This window comes from Hordeum vulgare, chromosome 7H, assembly GCF_904849725.1.
Source record: "Hordeum vulgare subsp. vulgare chromosome 7H, MorexV3_pseudomolecules_assembly, whole genome shotgun sequence".
NCBI lineage: Eukaryota > Viridiplantae > Streptophyta > Magnoliopsida > Poales > Poaceae > Hordeum > Hordeum vulgare.
In genome coordinates this window covers 614,333,307-614,361,094 of record NC_058524.1, presented here as the reverse complement: position 1 = coordinate 614,361,094, position 27,788 = coordinate 614,333,307, and positions in this window count along the sequence as shown.

Genomic DNA, 27,788 nt, shown 5'->3' with positions numbered 1-27,788 from the left:
CACTTGTGTGAATTCGTCGTATATGGGTACCCGGTTTTTGGTCAATCCGATAACGAGCGGAATTATTAAATAGGATTATTCGATAAATTTAGCCCTATCGACAAACCTGATGTATAATTTGCCCACCAATTATGATCACCACATACAAATAGGCGATGTATTGGTGTTAGTTGTGATTTCAAATGATTGGTCACTCTCTAGTTTCATACGGTTTGATAAGAATTTGTGTCTGCTATGATGTCTGTGTATGTAGTTTTGTCTCTCTAGTTTCATATAATTATGATGTCGGGCTTAACCCAGCCAAGAAGTACGTGATGACTACCTTTTGCCTCAGCAGGCCATGGACCAGCAAGCTGGTGTATATGCTTGCGTCGTCGGCGATACATGGATCATCTCCGTGCTATTTAGACCGCAAAATACGCTCCTAAGCGAGCGGTGTGGTACTATTTTCCTTTTAGACACGGTGCGGTCGGCGAACGGAGCCGTGTGCTCGTTCCCGCTTCCCGGCCCAGGAGCACCGAACCGATCGCGTCGTCTGAGCAATCCTAGCGGTGCAAACCAGAACCTCCATCTCCCTCCTTCCTCGTGTCATCCCATCAAGTCATCTCTTACACAAGATGCAATCAAATCACCACACGAATCACTGTCACTCGCATTATATACGCAGCAGTTACACAGCATGTCCAGTCTCAGTCCAGTCCAGGTCACTACGGCTTTCCATCGAGACACGATATCATCATATCAGGAATTCAGCTTGTGTCATTGGTCCATAAACCATTCAAAGTTGTACGCCTCCCCACATTTCGAACCAGGCGAAACCGCCGCCGCCCCAAGCTCCCCCTTCCTGTGCTCCTCGCCGCCTGCTCCTGCCGCCGCGGTGGCAGCGCACCCCCCCTCCCCCCGCGCCGTCAAATGGTGCCGGGGGAGGCTCCTCGTCGTGGTGTTGCTGGCCGTCGGGATCGACTGGGGGCAATGATGGCGGCTCACCGGTGCTGGTAGCCAGGGCAGTGGCGGCTGCCCCCGACGTCAAATGGTGCCGGGGTAGGCTCCTCGTCGTCGTGTTGGTGGTCGTCGGGCTCGACTGGGGGCGGCGATGGCGGATCACCGACACGGGTAGGCCAGGTCGACGGCCCCAGGAATGTGCTGGCGGCGGTGACGCGGTGCACCAGCGCGCTCCCTTGGCGCTGCAGCATGGAGGGGACGGGTCTAGGGCCCGAGCCTAGATCTGGCGCGGTTGGTGGCTGCTGTGGTGGGCCATCGCGGGTGGCAGGCAGGTCGGGACATGACGGTTCCGGACAGGATTTGCAGGACTTGGCAGTGGCGCGTGCTACAGGAGGGGACGGCGACGCAACAGCGTCGCACGGGAGTTGGCCAAGAGGGGCGAGGCAGGGGCGTCCCCACGGGAAGGGCCTTGCCGGCGCAATCGGCACAGCTCAGAGGCCTATGGCGGCGCGGGAGAGTTGATTCAAGGCGCTGGGGGCCGATCTGGTCTCCGACGGCCGCGGCGACGCGCGTGGTGTGTGTGGTCTGCAAGATGGCTCTTGGGTTTGGTCATCGGTGAACTCTGCGAGGTGCGGTTGGCTATGACGGCGGCCTCTTCATCGGCAGGCAGGTGTGGTGGTGGTGATTGGTGGGCTTGATGGCGCCGGTGCGGGATGTTGTCCGGCCAAGGTGGTGTGTGCGTTGGGTGAAGGACCTGACTCGATGTTATATCATGGCCATCGATGGTGGTGGTTGTGGCCGTCGTGACCTTCCTGGAGGCACTGTTGTTTTGCTGACGCACCCCTTTCCCACGGATCTGCCCATCCCGGCTTCTCCAGGGGAAACCCTTGATCTTGTGATCACACGATGACAATGCCTTGGTGTGGTTCTCTCTCTTGGGGCATCGTCTTGGAGCTCGGCATCAGCAAGCGAGACCGGTGGATGACGGTGGTGGTGGTGTCCTGGCTCTGGTGGCAGTGATGATGGTGGGATCGATGTCGGCTGTCGGTGTCAAAACCGGCAGATCTTGGGTAGGGGATCCCGAACTGTGGACCTTGGATCGATGGGTTGTAGGAATAAGGGGGAGACAACGGTTTACCCAGGTCCGGGCCCTCCTATGGAGGTAACACCCTACGTCGTGCTTGATTGTATTGATGAAGATGATTACAGAGTAGATCTGCCACGAGATCATATATGCTAAACCCTAGATGATTCAGCCTCCTCCACACGGATAGAGGTCTCTCATTTATATAGACACCAGGGACCCTAGGGCTTACAAGTTACCGACTACAGTCAGGGGTGGATGTGCCGACCTAGTCCTTCCAAGCTTGGAGTTCACGCCAGTCCTCGGAGCCTCCCTTCCTTCGTAAGAGGTTGTCAACTATCGGGACTTCAATGATACGATCCATGGATCGGACCCATGAGGACCCCTTAATCCAGGACTCCCTCAGTCGCCCCCGAACTTGCCTTCAACGTAGGTACATTCAATCTTCGTCTGCCCCACATGTCGATAGTAATCAGGTTGCAAGGTGAGTTCCCCTCCTGCTGTGCTGACTCTGATTTGACCGCTCCAGTAATTTGCATGTCTTTAAGACTCGTATCCAAAGTTGTCAGAATCGCGACTCTGAATCAGATCGGAGCTTCGTTGCTAGGATCGTGAATCGTAGAATCTTAACTATCAGGATCGTAGAAACTTGGATTCTATGATCAGAATCGTAGAATCGGAGGGGCTAGTTTGGATCGTAAGATCCTAAGATATTAAGACTTGAGTCACGATTCTGACAACTTTGCTCGTATCTTTTTCCAGCAAAATCATTTGAAGAGTACATGTGTGAATAGTCCCTCAATTGGCAGGTTTTTCTGACGAAAAGTCGACTTGAACCGTGGCTCGAGGCCACATTCCAAGGGGCACGCTCTCTCAACGAGGAGATCGTGCTTCCACATTTACCGGGATATGAATAACTGCATAGGCTAACCTAAGAGCGCAACGGCTCAATAATTTTCGAGGAGTTGCCGAGCAACCGACGTAGTAAGAGGGATCCTTCGTATTATGGTCCTTTATAAAAAGGAAAAAAGATCGACAAATCTTACCACCTGCATCCTCGGCTTCTCTCTTGACCCCTTCAAGCTCGAGCGCCCAGATCCAATCCCCTCTTCATTCTCCTTTCCCGCCGCCATCTTCGAGCTCGCACCATGGTTGGCTCTCAGTGCCAGTGGGAGGTGTCAACCGTCTCCAACGCTGATATCCGGGAGCTAAAGCGCTCCAGGTATCTTTCCCCCGACATCGCCCATCGGGAGGCGGAGACAGGCCAGGTGATTCGTACACCAAGGTCGGGTGAGTGGGTAGTGTTCATTCCTCATTTCCTCCGGGGGCTTGGCTTTCCCCTCCATCGTTTCGTCACGGGCCTCATGTTCTACTATGGATGAGATTTCCACAACCTCTCTCCCAATTCCATCATGCACATCACCTTCTTTATCATCATATGCGAAGCTTTCTTGCGGGTTCATCCGCATTTCGAGCTCTCGCTCAAGACGTTCAATGTCAAGCCAAAATCGGTGAGCAGCCAGCGCGCCGATTGCGGCGGGGTGGTGATAAGCAAGCTTTGGAAGGTAGTATGGACGGAGGGCACCTTGATAGACACTATCAAGGGCTGGCAGAAGAAGTGGTTCTACATCACCTAACCACGGGAAGCAAACTGGGATGCTCCCACCGAATTCAAGTCGGGCCCACCAATGAGGCTAACCTCCTGGGTTAGAAAAGGCATAGATTGGGAGTCGCTTGCATATGTAAAGATGATGCAGAAACGCCTCAAACACATGGTGGCGACAAACAACCATCTGACTAACGTGATCCAGGTCGTGCTTCATCGGCGCATCCTACCCTGCCAGCACCTGGCCAACCCAATGCGGGTTTACAAGCCTGACGACCCTAGGTGATAAAAGAATTCTTCCGCACCAACCACTAGGATATATGGCAGATATTGTTCAAACCCCAGCAGGAGTGGCCGACCGAGGAGGAAGACATCGGTCTGGACGACATGACACCCCTAGTCGAGGTATGTCCGAGTCCCGTGCATGCCCAAGGCTTCTCTTTTTTAATGGAAGTCTTTATTTTTCCTCATATTGTTCCAACAGGAATGGCTAGCCAAGGCCGTGAATATCCACTAACCGGACCCTTTACCTGAAGGGCCCCGGTCGGATTTGCTGGTCGCGATGCTGGTTACGATGTCGTACATAGCACCGGAGCCAAAGAAGAAAGAGAAGGACTCGTGGGGGTCTCCGTTCCCGAGGACCCTTGGACATAAAGTCCAGGGACACACGTGTTTTCTATACCCGGGAGGTGGATGACGCGGAAGATGAGGGGGAGAAGGACTCCTCCCAATCAGGGAAGAGAGGTCTGCCAGAGAGGGCCAAAGAGGACCTGCCTCCTCAGGCTCCAAAGAGGCCTTCCAAAAAGCAAGATTATTCTCCTTGATAACTGTCCGGACTCCGATGATGAGCTTGGGGAGTTCGAGATGGTTCCCTGCCGATCCCCCAGGGTCAATCCCGTGGCCCGAAGGTATGGAATTCGACGACTTTATTAAGTGAATTTCACACTGATACTGGATCATAGAACTACAATCGGTTGAAATTGGAATTTCATCAAAAGTTTTATCCTATGCATCTAGTACATCATGATTGGAATTATATTTATAATTTTTGGCCTCGTGACAGAGAAAGCATCACTCAAGCTTGGGGAGGCTTAAATAAATGTTATATTCATGCCCCAACCATGAACTCTCGAGAGAAATTATCATTCAAAACTTCTATGCTCGGCTTTCTCATGATGATCGCACCTTCTTGTACCGGTCCTTTTATGAAGAGAAATATTGACTTCAGATGGAATTTATTGGAAAGAATTAAATGCAACTCTGAAGATTGGGAGCTTGATGAAGGTAAGGAGTCAGGTATGAATTTCAAGTTTGATTGCGTTAAATCCTTTGTTGAAACAAATACTTTTTGTGATTTTAGCGCTAAGTATGGACTTGACTCTGAGATAGTAGCTTCATTGTGTGAATCATTTGCTGCTCATATTGATCTCCCAAAGAGAAGTGGTTTAAATATCATCCTCCCTTAGAAGTCAATGTAGTTAAACCCAATCCAGTTGAAGAGAGAGTCATTGCCTATAATGATCCTCTTGTTCCCAGTGCTTACATTGAGAAACCACCTTTCCCTGTTAGGATAAAGGATCATTCTAAAGCTTCAACTGTGATACGTAGGGGCTACATTAGAACACCTACACCCCCTGAGAAAATTAGAGTTGAACCTAGGATTGCTATTATCAAAGATCTCATGTCCGATAATGTTGATGGCCATGATATTCACTTCTGTGAAGACGCTCCTAGAATTGCTAAACCACACGCTAGAGACAAACATAGGCCTGTTGTTGGCACGCCTATTGTTTCTGTTAAGATAGGAGGTCATTGTTATCATGGTTTATGTGACGCGGGTGCTAGTGTTAGTGCAATACCTTTATCCTTATATGATGAAATTAAATACGAGATTGCACCTGTCGAGATAGAACCCATTGATGTCACTATTCAGCTTGCCAATAGAGATACTATCTGCCTTGTGGGAATTGTTAGGGATGTTGAAGTCTTGTGTGATAAAACGAAGTATCCTGCTGATTTCTTCGTTCTTGCTACCATCGAAGATAGCTTTTGTCCCATCATATTTGGCAGACCTTTTCTCAATACTGTCAATGCTCATATTGACTGTGAGAAGCAAACTGTCACTGTTGGCTTTGAAGGTGTGTCACATGAGTTAAATTTCTCCAAGTTTGGTAGACAACCTCGTGAAAAAGAGTTGCCTAGTAAGGATGAAACTATTGCCTTAGCTTTTATTGCCGTGCCTCCTACTGATCCCTTAGAGCAATACTTGCTTGAGCATGAAAATGATATGCATATGGATGAAAGGGATGAGATAGATAGAGTTGTCTTAGAACAATATCCTATCCTTAAGAATAATCTGCCTGTTGAACTGCTTGGGGATCCACCCCCACCAAAGGGTGAGCCTGTGTTCGAGCTTAAATAGTTGCGTGATACTCTTAAGTATGCTTATATTGATGAAAAAGAGATATATCCTGTTATTATTAGTGCTAGCCTCTAAGAGCATGAAGAAAAGAAGTTACTAAAAACTCCGAGGAAGCACCGTACTGCTATTGGATATACTCTTGATGATCTTAAGGGCATTAGTCCCACTCTATGCCAGCACAAGATTAAAACTGATCCTGATTCCAAACCAGTGGCTGATCATCAAAGGAGATTAAATCCTAAGATGAAAGAGGTAGTAAGAAAATAAAAACTAAAGCTCCTGGAAGCAGGTATTATCTATCTGTTGCTCATAGTGATTGGGTGAGTCCGGTTCATTGCGTCCCTAAGAAGGGAGGTATTAGCGTTGTCCCTAATGATAAGGATGAATTGATCCCATAGAGGATTATTACTTGCTATAGGATGGTGATCGATTTTAGGAAATTGAATAAAGCCACTAGGAAAGATCATTACCCTTTGCCTTTTATTGACCAAATGCTAGAAAGACTGTCTAAACACACACACTTCTGCTTTCTAGACGGTTATTCTGGTTTCTCCCAAATACCAGTTGCACAAGCTGATCAGGAGAAAACCACTTTCACCTGCCCTTTCGGTACCTTTGCTTATAGACGTATGCCTTTTGGCTTATGTAATGCACCTGCCACCTTTCAAGATGTATGATGGCTATATTCTCTGAATTTTGTGAAAAGATTGGTCAGGTTTTCATGGATGACTTCTCCATTTACGGGTCTTCTTTTGATGATTGCCTCAGCAACCTTGATCGAGTCTTGCAGACATGTAAAGATACCAATCTTGTCTTGAATTGGGAGAAGTGCCACTTTATGGTTAATGAAGGCATTGTCTTAGGACATAAAATTTCTGAAAGAGGTATTGAAGTCGATAAGGCTAAGGTTGATGCAATCGAGAAAATGCCATACCCCAGAGATATCAAAGGTATAAGAAGTTTCCTTGGTCATGCTAGTTTCTATAGGAGGTTCATTAAAGACTTCTCTAAGATTTCTAGGCCTCTTACCAATCTCCAGCAAAAGGATATTCCTTTTGTTTTTGACGATGATTGTGAGGAAGCCTTCGAAATACTTAAGAAGGCCTTGATAACTGCACCTATTGTTCAACCACCTGATTGGAACTTACCTTTTGAAATCATGTGTGATGCTAGTGATTATGCTGTTGGTGCTGTCCTAGGGCAAAGAGTTGACAAGAAGTTGAATGTTATTCACTATGCTAGTGAAACTCTAGACAGTGCCCAAATAAACTATGCTACTACGGAAAAGGAATTTTTAGCAGTCGTGTTTGCATGTGAAAAGTTCAGGTCTTACATAGTTGATTCCGAAGTCACTATTCACACTCATCATGCTGCTATTAAGTACCTCATGGAGAAGAAAGACGCTAAACCTAGACATATCAGATGGGTTCTCTTGCTACAAGAATTTGATTTGCACGTTGTCGACAGGAAGGGTGCTGATAACCCCGTAGCAGATAACTTGTTTAGGTTGGAGAATGTTCTTGATGACCCACAACCTATTGATGATAGCTTTCCTGATGAGCAATTAAATGTCATCAATACTTCACGTAATGCACCGTGGTATGCTGATTATGTAAACTATATCGTTGCCAAATATATACCACCTAGTTTCACATACCAACAAAAGAAGAAATTCTTCTTTGACTTGAGACATTACTTTTGGGATGATCCTCACCTTTATAAGGAAGGAGTAGATGGTGTTATTAGACGTTGTGTACCTGAACATGAATAGGGACAGATCCTATAGAAGTGTCACTCCGAGGCCAACGGAGGACACCATGCGGGAGATAGAACTGCACACAAGGTATTGCAATCAGGTTTCTATTGGCCCACTCTCTTCAAGGATGCCTGTAAGTTTGTCTTGTCTTGTGACGAATGTCAAAGAATAGGTAATATCGGTAAACGTCAGGAAATGCCTATGAACTATTCAGTTGTCATTAAACCATTTGATGTTTGGGGCTTTGATTATATGGGACCTTTTCCAAAATCCAACGGGTACACTCATATCCTAGTTGCTGTTTATTACGTCACTAAGTGGGTAGAAGCTATCCCAACCAGTAGTGTTGATCACAACACTTCTATCAGGATGCTTAAAGAAGTTATTTTCCCTAGATTTGGAGTCCCTAGATATCTAATGACCGACGGTGGTTCACATTTCATTCATGGTGCTTTCCGTAAAATGCTTGCTAAGTACGATGTCGACCATAGAATTGCGTCTCCCTATCACCCTCAGTCCAGTGGTCAAGTAGAGCTAAGCAATAGAGAGATTAAAATAATTCTGCAAAAGACTGTCAACAGGTCTAGAAAGAATTGGTCTAAAAAGCTCGATGATGCACTGTGGGCTTATAGAACTGCCTATAAGAATCCCATGGGTATGTCTCCGTACAAAATGGTGTACGGTAAAGCATGTCATTTACCTCTTGAGCTAGAGCATAAGGCTTATTGGGCAATCAAAGATCTCAACTTTGATTTCAAACTTGCCGATGAGAAGAGGTTATTTGATATTAGCTCGCTTGATGAATGGAGAACTCAGGCATATGAGAAGTATACCGTTTCGGTGCTATCATGATCAACAACACGAAAGGTAATTGTCCGAGAGTGGTAAATGGGCAGAGAATTAAGCATTATATCTCAGGTACTCCCATAAATATTGAACGCAATATTATAAATAACATAACTCCGGAGGAATACCTAAGGGATATTTATCAGCCTGTTTCATACTCCGAAAATGAAGAGGTATGTGTTTCGGTAAGTAAACAGACTCCAAAACTTTTCCAGTAGGATTTTTTCTCCGTTTTGGAATACTTAGAAAAATAGAAAAAATTGAAGTAGTCCGGAAAGCGCACGAGGAGGCGACAAGCTTACTAGGCGCGGGCCACCCCCCTGGCCGCGCATGGGGGGCTTGTGGCCACCTCATGTGTCTCCCGGACTCCGTTTTCTTGCGGAGTACTCCTTCTGGTCTAGAAAAAATCATTATATATTCTCCCGAAAGGTATAAATCAAAGATTGATGGACCTCTTGGAATCAAAGGACAAAACAACTCCACCACCATCACCTCCAAAGGAAGACAACTAAGCATGGGTATGGGCAATCCCCTTGGCTTGTGCCAAGCTTGGGGGAGTTTCCCCGGTATCGTATCACCATCACATCTTTTGCCTTTACCTTTGTTTTAGTTTGTTCCTTTCAGTTTTCTCTTTCTCTAGTAGATTAAAGGTCTTAGTGTTAGGCTTGAGTTTTGCTTTGTGTCAACCCCGATGTATTCGAGCTCGTGAGCCATATAATAAAGAGTGTCTTAGTTAAGGGCCTTGCCTCATGCCATGATCAAGAGAATGAGAAAAGAATAAAAGCATGAAAGATCATGTAATGATCTTATGGGAAGTGATGGCTTCACATATAAAAAGAATGATGATTGAAACTTGTTGAGGGTAGACAAACGTAGACCTTGGTCATTGTTGCAATTAATAGGAAGTGATAAAGAAGAACATGTTCACATATAAATATATCATCTTTGACACCATCTATGATTGTGAACACCCACTACACTATTATGTAGTTATACACCCACAAACACTTTGTATTCTACTCGTGCATCTTATCTACGCATAGCCAAAGCTATTGATGACACCGTTGGAGAACATTGCATGGGAAACAAAAAATCTATGCACACCCAAGATCTATCTATGGAGATGTATAGCTACGAGAGGGAGATTGCATCTACATATCCTTGTAAATCGCTAAGAAACACGGCTGATGTAGTCGAACATCTTCGCAATCCAATTACGATCCGTCCTAATCTAGCTAGCGCCGAACGAACAGGGACGAATTTAGGGGGGCGACGGGGGCTAGACCCCCTAACAAATTGACTTTTCTATTATGATTATGATTGTTGCAGCCAAAAAATTTCACTTTATATGAACCTTGCCACCTCCATGAACAAACTTGTCCCCTCTATGCATGAATGTTGGCTCCGTCCCTGCGAACGGACGAAACCTCCATGTTAAGCACACGTACGGCTCGACGACATCTCCACCTCTTCGATCCAGCGAGCGTAGGAGGAATAGTATGATGAGTTCGACTAGTAGAAAGCAGGGTCTGGTCCACTTGAAGAAATCCCGTTAGTCCCGGTTCACTCACGAACCGGGACCTATGGTGTCATTGGTCCCGGTTCGTGAGGCCAGGGCACCAGGCGGGCATCATGGGCCATTGGTCCCGGTTCGTGTGAACCCTTTGTTCCCGGTTCCAGACACGAACCGGGACCAATAGGCAGGGACCGTTCGTATCCCACTTTAGTTCCGGTTGGTGGATCAAACTGGGACCAGGTGGACCGTTCGTATCCCCCTTTAGTCCCGGTTAGTAGAACAAATCGGGACGAAGTGGTGGTGGCAACCGTTTGTATCACCCTTTAGTCCCGGTTGGTGGCTCAACTCGGGACAAAAGGCCCAAACGGTTTGCCTCCCGCTTCGCAAAAGCACAACCGAAGCAGAGTGTGTCGCCATTTCTCTATTCTTCTCCTCTCTCGCTCTCCTCTCTTCTTCTCCTCTCTTCTTCCCTTCTCTTCTTACATCATGCCAACTCGCTTCGGAGAGGTGCTCGCACATGTCAAGACCAAGCTCAATGTCGTGTACACGAACGAGAGCAGGGAGGTGCCGCATTTTCTGACAGTTGAAGGGACGATGGCTTCATGCCGCGGTGGATCATGAGAAGTTCTTGGGGCTTGATCTGTAGTACACGGCCGATCAACGAGGTGTTGCCGTCATCCAACTATGTTTCAAACACCATGTCTTGATCTTCCAATGGGCGAGGTATGTTTTGAAGCTTTCTTTGATCCAAGGTTATGAAAATTGCATATATATGATTTCTTTAGGTTCCATTGGATAACAATATGCAGTTTATATATATGTTCCATTGGATAGTTAATTGAGGGTTTCTTGATCAATTCATAGGATATGAAAATTGCATAGGATCGATAGCAATATGTTCCATTTTGGAATCCTATAAAGATCAATTTTTCTTTAGTTGTAGTGAAACAATTTTATGCGGCGTTCTTTGATCCAAGGTTATGAAAATTGCATATAGCTAGTGATCTCTCTAGGTTCCATTGGATAGCAATATGATATGTCATAGTTATGAAAATTGCATATAGCTAGTGATCTCTCTAGGTTCCATTGCATAGCAATGTGATATGTCATAGTTACAAAAATTGCATATAGCTAGTGATCTCTCTAGGTTCCATTGGATAGCAATATGATATGTCATAGTTATGAAAATTGCACATAGCTAGTGATCTCTCTAGGTTCCATTGGATAGCTAGTGATCTCTCTAGGTTCCATTGGATAACAATATGCAATATGTCTAGCTTGTTGCATATTTGCAAAACCGTGGAAGAATATATATATATATATGTCATAGTTAATTTACGGTTTCTTGATCAATTCATAGGATATGAAAATTGCATAGGATAGCAATATGTTACACTTGAATCCTAAAGATAATTTTCTCTTTAGTTGTAGTGAAACATTTTTCCTTGTTGCAGCAGTATGTAATATTTGTTTCATTTTAATTTGTTGTTGTTGTCGTAGTGACAAGCATTGTCCAGAACTCATGGACTTCCTTCACAGCGGCATCAGTTTTGCTACCGTTGACATAACGAACGACAAACTGAAGATGAGCACATCTTCGGTATTGAGATACCAGTTGATTGCCTCATTGATCTCCAACAGGAATTCGGGCTTCGACATGAGAGGACTTCGATGGCTCATATGACAGTCGCCACCAGGAATACCGTAGTTTCGCCACTAGGAATGTAACGTAGTTTCGCCACCAGGAATGTTAGCTACATTTAATTAATTTACTTTTTATGGTATAGAACTAGGACAATGAAAATTTCAATCACATAAAACAAAGTGTGGAGGAGAATAATCTACTGAGGTCAAGGAACACAAAACAATCATTCTAGATCGCTGAATTATCTTGTTTGCTGTAAATTTTTTTGTAACCTATGTGAATCTAATGGAACATGAACATCTTAACATTCATAAAATCAATACAAAAAAATACTTATATAACAGTAAAATAAATATAGCCGCACAAATGGTACAAATAATTCCCAAATCGGTAGTCGCATTCATTTCTAAGGATAAGGTAAGCACTTGTGTGAATTCGTCGTACATGGATACCCGGTTTTTGGTCAATCTGATAACCAGCGAATATGGTATCGGTAATATCCGATGGACGTGAATCACTCGGTAATTTTAATGAATTAACCAACGTTATTAAATAGGATTATCCGATAAATTTAGCCCTATCGAGAAACCTGATGTACAATTTGCCCACCAATTATGATCACCACATACAAATAGGCAATGTATTGCTGTTAGTTGTGATTTCAAATGATTGGTTACTCTCTAGTTTCATACGGTTTGATAAGAATTTGTGTTTATGATGTCTGCGTAGTAGAAATAAAAAATGTAATTGAGAAAAAAAGATTGACGTCAATTCAGACTCCTAGGCCCCCCTCATGCTGAGTATGAGTTAACAACAACTTCAGGTTACAGGCCCGTGGCTTGACCCAGCCCAGAAGTACGTGATGACTGCCTTTTGCCTCAGCAGACCCTGGACCATTAAGCTGGTGTATATGCTTGCGTAGTCGGCGATATATGGATCATTACCGGGCTATTTAGACCGCAAAGTACGCTCCCAAGCGAGCGGTGTGGTACTAATTTCTTTTTAGTCACGGTGCGAGTTTCTCACCCCGTAGCCGACGACCACACCATGCCTCGCCGGCAGCCAGCCGTGGCAACTGTGGCCAAAGCCGAAAAGACAGAAAGATAGAGCGGCGCCGGGGGGAGGGAAAATGAGCGCTAGGGTTCCCCACGCCGGCTCGAGCCTAGTTTTGAACGGTCGATCCCCACGGGGGACCGTCAGATCAAACTGGATGGCTGGGATTGAAACCCTAGCCCCAGCAGGCCTCTTGGGCCGAAAGTGGTGGCTGGCGGGAACGGTGGTGCACTTCCCGGGGGTAAAGCCGCTAAAGATGGCTACTGATCCGCTGCCCGCTGGAAAGGAACACAAGCGCCCCAAGCTGTACTTCTCTTCCGCCATGGAAGGTGCTCGGGCGATCAAATCGCAATGCTCTGAGGATGCAGTATTAGAATAAATATATGTTGATGTAACTGAGAAAAATCTTCTTTAAGCAATACATGTCCTAAGTTGAGTATGCTTTATATTATGTTGATTCCTGTTGTGGCCGTTTTAATCTAAAAGTTGTCACTCATCGGCTTCACCCCTTATCTAGATACTATTCGGGGTGTTTCATCGCCCGCACACATCCCTTAGCCGATTTAGTCGGTGCCTGATACGTCTCCATCGTATCTACTTTTCCAAACTCTTTTGCCCTTGTTTTGGACTCTAATTTGCATGATTTGAATGGAACTAACCTGGACTGACGCTGTTTTCAGCAGAATTGCTTTGGTGTTATTTTTGTGCAGAAATCAAAGTTCTCCAAACGTCCTGAAAATTTACGGGGAGCAGTTTTGGAAAATATCAAAAATATCTGCGCCAAGCTCCACCTCAGGGGGTGGGCCAGTGGGCCACAAGCCCGCTTCGCCACCACCACCCTGGTGGCGGTGGGCAGGCTTGTGGGGCCCACACGGCCCTGCCGCCCCAACTCCAGCTCTATAAGTTGCCTTTCGTCCCAGAAAAAATAAAAAGAGAAGTTTTCGTCGTGTTTTCGATACGGAGGCGCCGCCACCACCTGTTCTTCATCTGAAGGGCAGATCTGGAGTCCGTCTTGGGCTCCGGAGAGGGGAAATCGTCGCCATCGTCATCATTAACCTTTTTCCCTCTCCAATTCCGTGAAGCTCTTCGTCGTTCGTGAGTAATCTATTCGTAGGCTCGCTGGGCGGTGATGAGTAGGATGAGATCTATCATGTAATCGAGTTAGTTTTGATGGGGATTGATCCCTAGTATCCACTATGTTTTGAGATTGATGTTGCTACTACTTTGCCATGCTTAATGCTTGTCACTAGGGCCCGAGTGCCATGATTTCAGATCTAAAATTATTATGTTGTCACCAATATATGTGTGTTTTAGATCCGATCTTGCAAGTTGTAGTTACCTACTATGTGTTATGATCCGGCAACCCCGGAGTGACAATAACCGGAACCACTCCCGGTGATGACCATAGTTTGAGGAGTTCATGTGTTCACCAAGTGCTAATGCGTTGGTCCGGTTCTTTATTAAAAGGAGAACCTTAATATCCCGTAGTTTCCTTTTGGACCCCGTTGCCACGGGAGGGATGGACAATAGATGTCAAGGAAGTTCTTTTCCCTAAGCATGTATGACGACACACGGAATGCATGCCTACATCACATTGACGAATGGGAGCTAGCCATATATCTCTCCGTGTTATAGCTGTTGCATGATGAATATCATCCAAACAAATCACCGACCCATTGCCTACGAGTTTGTCCTGCTGTTGCTGCTACTTGTCTTGCTCTGCTGCTACTGTTGCTACTACCGTCGCTTGCTACTGTTGCTACTTGCTACTGCTGTCACTACTGCTTTTCCTTGCCGCTGCCATTGCTCATTACACTGCTGCTACCTGCTACAATTTTGGTTCGCTGGTCATTGACGGGAACTGACAATTTCCGTCAACGAGGCAACTTGGCGCCATTGATACAATCGTTAGAAATAGTCTGCAGTGTCAACAGATCGTTTCTCACACCATTGTTATCATACTACTTTGCTTGCATGTACTAATCTTTCAGGTGTGGTTGAATCTGACATATTCAGCTGCTAATACTTGAGAGTATCCTCTCACCTCCTATAGGCGTACCAACAAATTTGGGTCGAATACTCTACCCTCGAAAACTGCTACGATCCCACGCGCTGGTGGGCCGTCAACAACATTCTTCTAGTTTCGATTGCCGGAGAGTGCTAGCAGCATTCTTCTCGTGCCGTTGCAAAGGGGAAGAACAGTTGACATCAAGCATTTTTCTGGCGCCGTTGCCGGGGAGGTATTGCTATATTCTCTGAGTCACTTGGGATTTATATCTGCTGATCACTATGAAGAATCTGAAGGATCCAAAAACCAAAGTCTTGCCCTCAACTACGAGGGGAGGTAAGGAATTGCCATCTAGCTCTGCACTTGATTAACCTTCAGTTATGAGTAAGTTTGCGACATCACCTCCTGCTAGAAATTTTGATATGTCGCATGTGCTTGATGACGCTTATGATTAATCCCGGTTGCACAATCGGGACTAAATGCCCTTATGAACCGGGACTAATTAAATGATTAGTCCCGGTTGCACAATCGGGACTAAAGGCCCTTATGAACCGGGACTAATTAAAGCCCTGTTTTCTACTAGTGTCTATGTCGATAAGTTGTCTTCTTTGCTATTAACTTTTTTGTAACCTATGTGAATCCAATGGTACATGAACATTATAACATTGATAAAATCAATACATAAAAATAATTATATAACGGTCAAATGAATATAGATGCACAAATGGTACAAATAATTCTGGTCCCAAATTGGTATTCGCATCCATTTCTAAAGATAAGGTATGCACTTGTGTGAATCCGTTGTATATGGGTGGCCGGTTTTTGGTCAACCGGATATCCGCCGGATATGGTATCGGTAGTCGATGTGGATCCCGGTATTTTCAATGGATTAACCATGTTATCTAGTAGGAACTTCGTGTGGGACTGCATTGGCGTTGCGTTGAAGTCTTGAAGTTGTCGCTCCCGCCGCTGTCTATTGTGATCCAACGACCCCTAGCACGCTTATCGGATGGCTGAACAGGCGGATGGTTTCACTAAGAAATCATTTGGCTGATCTATTGTTGATAGTTTTTCATACAAAGGTGGTCCACTTTACACCTCTTGACTATCGAGAAACTTTATAGGCCTTCTTATGTTGGAGTCAAAGGGAGTACCGTAGTTCCGCCACAAGGAAAGTTAGGTACATTTAATTAACTTACTTTGTATGGTATAGAACTAGAACAATGAAAATTTTAATCACATAAAACTAAGTGTACAGGAGAATAATCGACTGACGTCGAGGAACACAAAACAATCATTCTAGATCGCTAAGTTATCTTTTTTGCTATAAACTTTTTTGTAACCTATGTGAATCTAATGCAACATGAACATCTTAACATTCAGAAAATCAATACAAAAAAAACTTATATAACAGTAAAATAAATATAGCCGCACAAATGGTACAAATAATTCCCGAATCGGTATTCGCATTCATTTCTATGGATAAAGTAAGCACTTGTGTGAATCCGTCGTATATGGGTACTCGGTTTTTGGTCAATCCGATAACCAGCGGATATGGTATCGGTAATATCCGATGGACGTGGATTACCCGGTAATTTTAATGGATTAACCAACGTTATTAAATAGGATTATTCAATAAATTTAGCCCTATCGACAAACCTGATGTATAATTTGCCCACCAATTATGATCACCACATACAAATAGGCGATGTATTGGTGTTAGTTGTGATTTCAAATGATTGGTCACTCTCTAGTTTCATACGGTTTGATAAGAATTTGTGTTTATGATGTCTTTGTAGTAGAAATAAAGTCATGTCTCATTGCACGTATGATCCGATATATTTTGTCTGCTTGCTTCTGGACCAAGTCTATTCCGTTTCCGCTTCAAGTCTGTAATCCAATAAAATATGCATTTGAATCTGCATCCGGTAATGGGTCATCTAGTAAATAACAAAAGAATAACGGATGAGATAGTTTGTAGTTTCAATGAATTTTTATAATATTTTGGAAAAAAAAGTAAATGGGAGAAAAAAGACCGACGTCAATCCGTACTCCAGTCTTAGTCCAGTCCAGGTCACTACGGCTTTCCATCAAGACACGATATCATCATATCAGGAATTCAGCTTGTGTCATTGGTCCATAAACCATTCAAAGTTGTACGCCTCCCCACATTTCGAACGAGGCGAAACCGCCGCCGCCCCAAGCTCCCCCTTCCTGTGCTCCTCGCCGCCTGCTCCTGCCGCCGCGGTGGCAGCGCACCCCCCTCCCCCCGCGCCGTCGAATGGTGCCGGGGGAGGCTCCTCGCCGTGGTGTTGCTGGCCGTCGGGATCGATTGGGGGCAATGATGGCGGCTCATCGGTGCTGGTAGCCAGGGCGGTGTTAGAATTAATGGGCTTGGCCCATCTATAAATTTCTGAAATCTCAAAATGAGCTGTCGTGGTGTTGCTGGGTGAGCAGCGAAATGGGTGTGCAGGAAGCATAAAGCGCGGTGGAGGGGCTCAGTCGTGTGGCGCTCGGGCGGTGAGTTGGCCAAGAGGGGCGAGGCAAGGGCGTGCCTGCGCGAAGGGCCTTGCCGGCGCAATCGGCACGGCTCAAAGGCCTATGGCGGCGCGGAAGAGTTGATTCAAGGTGCTGGTGGGGCCGATCTGGTCTCCGACGGCCGCGGCGGCACGCATGGTGTGTGTGGTATGCAAGATGGCTCTTGGGTTTGGTCATCGGTGAACTCCGCGAGGTGTGGTTGGCTATGACGGCGGCCTCTTCATCGGCAGGCTAGTGTGGTGGTGGTGATTGGTGGGCTTGATGGCGCCGGTGCGGGATGATGTCCGACCAAGGTGGTGTGTGCGTTGGGTGAAGGACCTGACTCGATGTTATGTCATGACCATCAATGGTGGTGGTTGTGGCCGTCGTGACCTTCCTGGAGGCACTGTTGTTTTGCTGACGCACCCCTTTCCCACGGATCTGTCCATCTCGGCCTCTCCAGGGGAAACCCTTGATCTTGTGATCACACGATGACAATGCCTTGGTGTGATTCTCTCTCTTGGGGCATCGTCTTGGAGCTCGGCATCAGCAAGCGAGACCGGTGGATGACGGTGGTGGTGGTGTCCTGGCTTCGGTGGCAGTGATGATGGTGGGATTGATGTCGGCTGTCGGTGTCAAAACCAGCAGATCTTGGGTAGGGGTTCCCGAACTGTGGACCTTGGATCGATGGGTTGTAGGAAGAAGGGGGAGACAACGGTTTACCCAGGTCCGGACCCTCCTATTGAGGTAACACCCTACGTCGTGCTTGATTGTATTGATGAAGATGATTACAGAGTAGATCTGCCTCGAGATCGTATATGCTAAACCCTAGATGATTCAGCCTCCTCCACACGGATAGAGGTCTCTCGTTTATATAGACACCAGGGACCCTAGGGCTTACAAGTTACCGACTACAGTCAAGGGTGGATGAGCCGACCTAGTCCTTCCAAGCTTGGAGTTCACGCCAGTCCTCGGAGCCTCCCTTCCTTCATACGAGGTTGTCAACTATCCGGACTTCAATGATACGATCCATGGGTCGGACCCCTGAGGACCCCTTAATCCAGGACTCCCTCAGTCGCCCCCGAACTAGCCTTCAACGTCGGTACGTTCAATCTTCGTCTGCCCCACATGTCGATAGTAATCGGCTTGCAAGGTGAGTTCCCCTCCTTCTCGGCTGACTCTGATTTGACCGCTCCAGTAATCTGCATGTCTTTAAGACTCGTATCTTTTTCCAGCAAAATCATTTGAAGAGCCCATGTGTGAATAATCCCTCAATTGGCAGGTTTTTATGACGAAAAGTCGACTCGAACCGTGGCTTGAGGCCACAATCCAAGGGGCACGCTCTCTCAACGAGGAGATCGTACTTCCACATTTACTGGGATACGAATAATTGCATATGCTAACCTAAGAGCGCAACGGCTCAATAATTATCGAGGAGTGGCCGAGCAAACGACATAGTAAGAGGAATCCTTGGTATTACGATCCCTTATAAAAAGGAAAAAAGATCGACAAATCTTACCACCTGCATCCTCGGCTTCTCTCTTGCCCCCTCCAAGATCGAGCGCCCAGATCCAATCCCCTCTCCATTCTCCTTTCCCGCCGCCATCTTCGAGCTCGCACCATGGTTGGCTCTCAGTGCAAGTGGGAGGTGTCAACCGTCTGCAACGCTGATATCCGGGAGCTAAAGCGCTCCAGGTATATTTCCCCCGACATCGCCCATCGGGCGGCGGAGACAGGCCAGGTGATTCGTACACCAAGGTCGGGTGAGTGGGTAGTGTTCATTCCTCATTTCCTCCGGGGGCTTGGCTTTCCCCTCCATCGTTTCGTCACGGGCCTCATGCTCTACTATGGATTAGATTTCCACGACCTCCCTCCCAATTCCATCATGCACATCACCTTCTTTATCATCATATGCGAAGCTTTCTTGCGGGTTCATCCGCATTTCGGGATCTCGCTCAAGACGTTCAATGTCAAGCCAAAATCGGTGAGCAACCAGCACGCCGATTGCGGCGGGGCGGTGATAAGAAAGCTTTGCAAAGTAGTATGGCCGGAGGGCACCTTGATAGACACTATCAAGGGCTGGTAGAAGAAGTGGTTCTACATCACCTAACCACGGGAAGCAAACTGGGAAGCTCCCGCCGAATTCAAGTCCGGCCCACCAGTGAGGCTAACCTCCTGGGTTAGAAAACGCATAGATTGGGAGTGGCTTGCAGATGTAAAGATGATGCAGAAACGCCTCAAACAGATGGTGGCGACAAACAACCATCTGACTAACGTGATCCAGGTCGCGCTTCATCGGCGCATCCTACCCCGCCAGCACCGGGCCAACCCGATGCGGGTTTACAAGCCTGACGACCCTCAGGTGATAAAAGAATTCTTCCGCACCAACCACTAGGATATATGGCAGATATTGTTCAAACCCCAGCTGGAGTGGCCGACCGAGGAGGAAGACATCGGTCTGGACGACATGACACCCTAGTCGAGGTATGTCCGAGTCCCGTGCATGCCCAAGGCTTCTCTTTTTTAATTGAAGTCTTTATTTTTCCTCATATTGTTCCAACAGGAATGGCTAGCCAAGGTCGTGAATATCCACTAACCGGACCCTTTACCTGAAGGGCCCCGATCGGATTTGTTGGTCGCGATGCTGGTTCCGATGTCATACGTAGCACCGGAGCCAAAGAAAAAAGAGAAGGACTCGTGGGGGTCTCCGTTCCCGAGGACCCTTGGACATAAAGTCCAGGGACACACGTGTTTTCTCTACCCGGGAGGTGGAGGACGCGGAAGATGAGGAGGAGAAGGACTCCTCCCAATCAGGGAAGAGAGGTCTGCCAGAGAGGTCCGAAGAGGACGTGCCTCCTCAGGCTCCAAAGAGGCCTTCCAAAAAGCAAGATTACTCTCCTTGATAACTGCCCGGACTCCGATGACGAGCTCGGGTAGTTCGAGATGGTTCCCTGCCGAGCCCCCAGGGTCAATCCCCTGGCCCGAAGGTATGGAATCCGATGACTTTATTATGTGAATTTCACACTGAGTTTAATGTTTTAACTAGTCGGTCATGTGTCTTATCGCAGCCGTGTTCAGGACCTGCCAACAGATCAGGTTTCGATGGGATATTTGCTGCCAGCTGAGCTGGGGCAGAGCGGGAACGTCTCCCACACCTCCCTTCCCCAGACATCTGATAAGGTCGTGGAAGTGGCTTCCCGTCAAGCCTCGCCTGATGCACGGGGAAAGGAGGTGATGCACGCCGAGGACCGTGAGGTCCCGGCTACCAAAGATATGTCGGCCATAGTGAACCGGCAGGTTCTGGCTGAGGCCGATTCCCCGGCCGACGCAACCTGGGAGATCGCCCCTTTGGATGATGCATTACTTACTATGATGGATGATCAGTTCAATGATGCAAGGGATGGCATGGCAATTCACCTCAAGCAAACTCTACACATTAAGTGAAGCTCGACAGGCAACGGGTTGCATATCGACGAAACTCCACGTTTAATTATTTAATTCACTCCTGTTAATTTACACGGCAATATTACATTGTTGTTAACATGGCAAGGGTGAAGCGACGTTCCTACATTCATCCTAGTCGGTAACCACGCGAAACATAGAACGGAGCTACGGCACAAGAACATGCAACACAAGATAACATGCCATGAATGCGACATGCATGCAAGTTCATAACACGGGCAAGAAGGAAAAGAAGCAGGTGTCGCCACGGCGAGCGAGAGGGAACCATGGCGGCGAAACGGAAACGATGCCACGGCAACGTTCCCACCACGATACTCGTCGAGATATCGTGCCAACATATATGAAGCGTGTGAGGGAACGTTAAATAAAGAATGGGGTGATCCCGTATCTCGAGTTCCCACGTGTCGAGGGCACGACGAAAAGGAAGACAATATGCACGGGCAAACAACGGTGCATACCTACGGTGCATACATGCATTCAACTCAAACAACTCATACATTCGTACATCACTAGCACACGGTACACGACATGACCCATCGGTATACCTTCGACGCGTGCGAATTGGAGCGGTTCAGTTCAGTGAAGAGGAACAACGGTAGTCGTGGACGTCGTGGAAGTAGTTGTCGTCGTGGTCGTCGTGGAAGTAGTCGTACACGCGCCGGTAGTTGAAGTAGTGGTACACGGTCTCGTCGACGGTAGTCGTTCGCTCGGCGTCGTGGTTCTCAGGTCTTCGGCGTCGGTAGTCGATCACGTCTCCGTCGATGCTCGGGGTTCGTCGAGGTCGTCGTTGTACTCGCCGATCTCGTCGACGACTCACGGTAGGCGGGGATGGTCTATGCGGCGACGCAAGCGGCAGCAACACGACTAGCGTAAGCGGACATACCGCAAGCCACTAGCTACCTAGACTAGCATCTAACAGCAAAAGCATCAGCTAGCAAAGCAGCAGCATCTACGGCAACTAGCGACAGCATCGCAACAACAAGCTACGGGCGGCTACGGCACACATCAGGCAGCATCTAGCTACAGCAAGAAACGGCAGCGGCACCTCGCGACAGCAACGGGCAGCAGCACAACGACGCGAGCAGGCGTGCAGCAGCAAACTAGCAGCAGGCAGCAGAGCAATGGCGGTGGCTCGGCACAGCAAGCATCAAGCATCACTAGCAGCAAACTACAGCGACGGGGCGAATAGCAGCACACAATAGCAACATCACAGCGACGGGGACAAGCAGCGGCATCAGCACGGCAGGAGGAGCAGGAGGCCGAGCCTGGAGAACTTGCCGTGCACCGATGACCCAGAGGAGGAGGCCGGGTCAAGGGAAAACGGCGGCGAGGCGGAACGCAGGGACCGACGAGGCCAGGCGGCGCGACGGAGGAGAGGCCTTGGCGGGGCGGCGCACCGGCGACAGGAGGCCAGCACGGGCAGGGCGGCGGAGGAGCTGCTGGCGAGCTGAGGTCATGAGGAAGCCGGCGGCGGCAAGGAGAGGAGCACGGCGGGGCGGAGCAGGGCACTCGAGCATGGAGGCACCGGCGAGCAGGGGTTGCTGGTGCGAAGGCCATGGCGGGGGCGACGGCCATGGCGCGCGGGGGCGAGGCGGTCGCGGGGAAGACGCCGGCGCTGCGACGCAGGGAGGCGAGCGGGGGCGCGCAGGGCTGCTCGGCGGCGGCAGGGCGGCCGGCGACCGGCGGAAGGCGAGGGCGGAGCAGGCGTCAGGAGGGGCGCTGGAGGCGAGGGCGCGCGCGAGGGGGGAGGACGTGACGACGCTCGGGCAGGAGGGAGAGGGAACGAGGGAGGAAGGGGAATCGGGAGGAGAGGGAGGACACGCAGGGGCTAGGGCAGGCTGGCGAGGGGAGGCCTGGGCCTTGGCCGGCTGGGCCTTGGTCTGGGTCCTCCCCCATATGGTTTTTTTTAAAACCTTAAAAACAGAAATCTGTAAATAAAGAAAGGTGTTTTAAAAAAAAAACTAAAATAAATGCCTTTTACCCCTTTAAAACAAACCCCAACTATAAATAGATTGGGCATTTTCAAAGAAATAAAAATGAAACCTTTTTTTAAAGAATAAAAATAAAACCCTCTTTTACAAAAGAATAAAATCAAACTCCTTTTGACAGGAGAACAAAATACAACCTCTTTTATTTAAAGATTAGAATCAAGCTCTTTAAAGAGGAAAAGAAAACGAGACGGATTTAAAATAAACAAAAGGAGAAAATAAAGAAAATCCAAGGGTTGCCCCCACATTTAATAAAAGGACCCTTTTATTGAAAAGAAAAAGACGAACCCTTTTTAAATATAGGTTTAAAACTGGAAATCTTAGCAGTCGCAAAAACAAATAAGAGAGGAGAGGAGGGGAGAAGGTTTAGGTCGGCGGGGAGCAGGGGTTTAGCGGTGGCTCTCGCACACGCACTCTCATCATGCCTACCAACGACGCCACTGACGAAGCACTAACACCCAACAACACGGAGCAACAGGCAACACCGACAAGACACCGTTGACATGATGCCATGCATGGTGCGATGATGCAAACTACATGACGATGCAACGAATAAATCTAATCACACGACGGAAACGGAAATAAAGGGGAATCTTCTGGGCGTCGGCATCGGGCTGTCACAACTCTCCTACACTACAAGAGGATCTCGCCCCGAGATCCAAGAATGAGAGGGGGAGAGGATGAGAAAGAACAAGAGGTAAAACTTAGTCGCTTCTGTGACAAACGAGTGAAACCAATCCTCCTTGAAAGTTGCAAGGTGATGAGGAATGATATGGGAAAGAAGCAAGAATTCACGGAAAATTTCGGTAGCACTTCGGTAGGAAAAAGGGACAAAAAATTCGACAAGGTGGAAGAATTAGACAATATTCGTAACAAACAACTAAATAGAACAAGGGAACACCATGATCTTGGTAGAACAACATAATAGTCCCAAAAGAGCAACATCACAAAGCGTCCGGAACAAGAGAATAAGAACTAGCTCAAGCAGAAGAAGAGAATGAAGAAAAGAATGACAACTATCATCACAATAGAATTGAAGAGCCTTCGGTCATAGAATTGACGTAGTAGTTGGAAAACCAACAACGAAGAGCAAGATAGTAGTGGGCTTATGAAAATCATCTCAACAAATATGAGGTGACAAACAACCACTCAAAGAAACAAGGATAGATGAAAGCAAAGATACGAAAACTTCTTACACCAAGAGGATACCTTGAGAACTGGGATTAATGACAAGCACCATGATAGCACAATCCATAGGAAAAGCTTTAGGTGAAAACTAAGCCAAGATAGCTCAATGAAGAAATGATGGGTTGCAAATATCTCATGATCATAGAATTGGTGGGTTTAATTATCTCATTTTTGAAAGGAAAACTCTTCGAGGCTCCTACACTAACAAGAATGCTATAATACCACCTCAAAGGATAAAGGAAGAACAATTGCACATATAAATGCAAGAGAAAGGATACTTGAGGTTCTCCAACAAGAATCTTGACGAACACTTGAGAATGGATTGAAACCTTGATGAACCACCAAGAAGGACCTCCGTATACGAATGAATGATGCAAAGATATCAAGGTAGAAAGGATAAGATTATGACCTTGCCAGGGTTTAGATGAAGCTTCACAAGAGATAGTTGATAAAACTTGGAACTCCGGAAAAGAAAAGATTAGAACACTTGAGAAAAGGAATTGATATCATGCCACTCCGGAAGAAGAATTTAAATCTCTTGGAAGAAGGAAGAATAAGAATAAGAATTATGTTAAGCTAATCCTTCATCAAGTTAAATTGACGACAATCAACGGATTTAGCATACAACTTATTCTTCTTGAAATGATCTTGAAGAGACAGAGAGATAAGCACAATTTGAAGCATAATTGAAGGAAGCACCGGTAAGAATTCATAATTGAAAGGGAACACCACGAATTAATGGAGAAACAAGAGAATGAAGGGATCATAAGCCACAAGAAAAAAAAACTTGAACAAGGCACCGGATAATCGAGAGACGAACGAAGAGACGACAATTGAGAAGAATTGAGGATGAAAGATGAAAGCTGAGAACGAAGAATCTTCTGAAATGATGGCCTTCGGAGGATCGAGAAATGAACACAACTCAGAAACGCACCGGATAGCAAGAAATAGATTCTCATGATTGGAAACAAATCAAGATGATGCCACAAGGCTGAAATGATGAATCTCCAAGAGAATGAACCAATATTGAGAGAAACACTCCTTCAGATTTTGCAAACTAAGAATGATGACGAGAAACTACACCAAGAATACTGAGACACTCCGGAATAATGAAGAATGAAAGGTTGAGCCAAATATGAGAATTAATTCGAATAGATCTTGAAGAAAGAATATGACTGATGAAATTCATACTTACATCATAGTTGAAAAGAATTAAAGATCTCCGAGAAAAGATTAAAAGCACCAGGAAAGATCCTGGGAAAGAACCTGTGGGTTATGGGCCCACTCAAAGAAACCACCGTTGAAACAACTGATTATAAGGAGAGATATTGCACCGGTATAACGAGAACTAGATGAGGTTGGCACCTCGAAATAATGAAAGATCTGAAAACAAGAAACTACTGGGATATCTTCAACGCTCCGGAAAGAATAGAGCTACATGACAACAGAATACTAGATAAGAATTTCCAACACGGGAAAGAATTACAAGCACGACAGGAATATGATGAACACGGACAACTGAATTAAATTCACCGGTAAGGATGACAAGACTGAATAAAGATGAACACGAAGCCCCTGAGAATCTTGACAATGATTCACCAGCTGCGAAAGGAAGAAGAGATAGCGGAGGCACAATGAAATGAATGCACTTGGATGAAATCCAATCACCGAAGAAAAAGGGCGGGAGGGCGGGGAAAAACAAAGACAACTTGGGCTAGATGAGATGAACTCCGGAATAAAATGAGAGAAAGATCTTGCAAATTGGAGAGGGTTGAATTCACTTGAAGAGAAACACATCGGTTGGAAAAGAATTGATATGGCGACTCCGGTTGACAAAATTGATAAGACAACTGATTAAGCAAGAGGATTAATTAGCATTCCCATAGAAATATGAGAACCGCTCTTGGAAGGATATGAAATCACCATCTGACATCGAAGCAACTCGAATTACCATATTCCAACAACACAAGGGGTGCGGCTTATAATTGGCCAGAACAAACTCATGAGAAAGATTTTTTCCGATATTTTCGTGGACAGGATCGCACGGGCTCGATTTTACAGTAGTCATCAAGTGCAAGGCAGTGCACCCGACATACGAAGCGTCCCTGAGTCGTAGCAAGCTACAAGGACTCTTTAAGACACAACGTGTACTGCTGTAAGTTGACCGTGAACAAACGAATCCACTAGATGTCGAACCCCAACCTAACATCATGCATTTGTTGGAAGAATGTCCTATAAGTAACTACTTGAATTCCCACCTATGAATTCCCGAAATGTCTCGTCATGCAATCTGGTACACGGATACAAGGAGTATTATCACACAACTCCTATACTAACCCGTCACCTGTATCACATCCGTCAACACACAACCAGAATCTCGAACCTTCATCTACAACAGACCCTCATGATCACAACGATACAAAGTATGACAGTACTCCCGAACAATCTGCACCAGTACTGGGGACATCGGGGTTATCTCGCCACTACTAGTATTGAAGCAATTACGAACATCCTTCGTTCTAAGATACTAAGAAATCTGAATGATAACGATGTGCTCGAGAATCCCGTGGAACTGAACTCCCCGGAAGAAAATCAAGTCAGACAGGAGGCACCAAGACAGAACTCCATCACATCGGCATCATATAGATTCCAAAAATATCCGCGTGATCCTAAAATTTTTTGAGTGGGAAGAGGAGTAGAGTAAATTATTACGTCAAGATTCCTCACCAGAGCATAGAAGAGGAGAAAAAAGAATCCTACTCTCCGATATATAACTAGACTCAAATAGTTTTTTCACTAGACTCGACTCGGCCAAGTTCGATCAATCAAGGGGGCTCCTAGGTCGGTCCTTGCTCTGATACCAACTTGTCACGCCCAAGATGTGACCCTATCCTCAATTTGGCATGGAGGCCTCGTCAGGGATAGAAGCGCATCTCGACGTGTCGCAAGAATGGATATCGTTACAAGTACATGTACTGAAAAGGAGAGATATATAAAGAATTGACTTACACTCGCCACAAGCTACATCAGAGTCACATCAGTACATTACATAATCATCAAGAGTAAGAGCAGGGTCCGACTACGGACGAAAACAAACGACAAAAGAAGAACGACGTCCATCCTTGCTATCCCAGGCTACCGACCTGGAACCCATCCTAGATCGATGAAGAAGAAGAAGAAGAAGAAGCAACTCCAAATGAACAATCAACGCGCTCACGTCGAGTAACCTTTACCTGTACCTGCAACTGGTGTTGTAGTAATCTGTGAGCCACAGGGGACTCAGCAATCTCATTTCCAAAGGTATCAAGACTAGCAAAGCTTAATGGGTGAGGCATGGTTAAGTGGTGAGGTTCCAACAGCGGCTAAGCATATATTTGGTGGCTAACTTACGAGTACAAGAAACAAGAGGGGGAAGATCTAGGCATAACGGACGTGAACTACTGATGATCAAATGAATGATCCTGAACACCTACCTACGTCAGACATAACCCCACCGTGTCCTCGATCGGAGAAAGAACTCACGAAAGAGACAGTCACGGTTACGCACACAGTTAGCATATTTTAATTAAGTTAACTTCAAGTTATCTAGAACCAGTGTTAACCAAAGCTTCCACGTTGCCACATAACTGCGGGCACGGCTTTCCAAAAGATTTAACCCTGCAGGGGTGCTCCAACTAGTCCATCACAAATTACCTCAAGCCGCATAGAAATCCTCAATCACGAAGCTCGCGATCTCGTCGGATTGCCTAGTGGAA